Genomic DNA, 1,821 nt, shown 5'->3' with positions numbered 1-1,821 from the left:
AAAATAAATAAAAAATAAAAATAAAAATATATCTAAGAAAAACAATAATACAGATAAAAGTATAACAGCACACATTTACCTATTTACAGATTTTAAAAATGTTATATTTGGCCAGATTTGTTTCCTACTAAAAAAGAACAACAACAGAAAGGAGTAAAAACATTTTTATTGCAAGTGAAATATCTTCCCAGTCTTGACTGGGAAGATACTACCTTTCCTCAGAGATATCTCTCTTTTTGTTGAGATGCATTTTTCCTGCCCACATTGTTATACATTTTCTATATGTCTTTATAATATATATCATTTTGTGTTTTCATATTTTATAACAATATAATGAAAATAACTTCTTGCAACTTGCTCCTTTCATTTGGAATGATGTTTTAGATTAATCTGTATAAAATATGTAAATGTTGTTTATTCCTTTTGAGATATAATATTTCATTGTATGATGATGAAACGACCATTATCTGTTCCACTAGTGCTAGATAGTAACCTCGCCAGCCAACTCTCATTAGAAACAATGCTGCAAGATACACCCTGATATGTGTCTCTTTCTGTACCTATCTGAGTGGCATATACCTAGAAGCGAAACCATTCCATTGAAGAGTATGAACATCTTCTGCTTTAGCAGGTATTGCCAAATTGCCTTCTAAGTGGTTGTGCAAATTTATATCCCATCAACTATAATATATCAAAATTCTGTTGCTCGTATTCTTGCCAACATTTGATATTACCAAACTTTTGGATTTTAGTCATTCTGATGAATGTGAAATGATATCTCATTTATGATTACAGTTTGTATTTTCCTGATTTCTAGAGAATTTGGGATCTTTTCATGTATTTATGGGTCTTTTGAGGTTCCTCTTCTATTAAAAGATTGTTTGTAACCCTTGCTCATTTTTCCATTGGGTTGTTGCCTGTTTCTTATTGATTTGTAGTATTTTCTTCTCTTTGGGAATACTAATCCTTTTTTAGTTGAAAATGTGATTTGCAAATATCTTTTCTCAGGTGTGTCATTTCTCTTGATATATAGTCTCTTTTGTCTTACAAAAATCTTACATTTTTATGTAGTCAAAATCCATCTTCTACCTTATTGTAGGTACTTATTAAAGATTTTCTTTTTGTCCTTGATGCTCTGCTATTTAATTACAGTGTTACTAGACTTGAATTTCTTCTCATTTATCTTGCTTAATACTTATTAAACTCCTTGAATCTGAAATGTCATATATTTCTATAATTTTGGGACTTCTCAGTCACCCTTTTCTAACATCAGATATCCTCCATTTTCTCTAGTCTCTCTTTTTGGAATAGCCATCATATATATTGTACTTTTTCATTCTATTCTCCATATCTTCCAATCTCCCTGGGTTGTAATCTAGAAAATTTCTTTGCTCCTATCTTCTGGATCGATAGTTTACTCTTCTGTTAGATTGAATTTGCAATTTATCCAGTTCATTAAACTATTAACTTCAATGATGATATTTTTTATTTCTAGACAATCTCTTTGGTTTGTTTTCAAAATGGCCTCTCCCCACCTCGTGATGCCCTTCTCTTTCCTTCTAGTACCTATTCCTTTTTAAAAACAATACTTTTAACCACTTTAAATATATGTAATAATTTCTTTAAGGTTGTCTTATCTATTCTTCTGACAGTCTGAATTCTCACATTTACTGTCTCTCTTGACTCTCCTTCGTTATTGTTTATTATCCTGTGTAATTTGTCAATTTTATTTTAAGCCGTTTTTAGCAGATATTAATTATATTTGCGGGAGATTTGTGCTTCCTGGGAGGTGGAAGTGTCCCTTTGGGCTAGTTTTGTGTT

This window comes from Dasypus novemcinctus, chromosome 17 (genome assembly GCF_030445035.2).
Source record: "Dasypus novemcinctus isolate mDasNov1 chromosome 17, mDasNov1.1.hap2, whole genome shotgun sequence".
NCBI classification, from domain to species: Eukaryota; Metazoa; Chordata; class Mammalia; order Cingulata; family Dasypodidae; genus Dasypus; species Dasypus novemcinctus.
The sequence above is the reverse complement of the archived record's forward strand: the minus strand, read 5'-3'. Positions refer to the sequence as shown.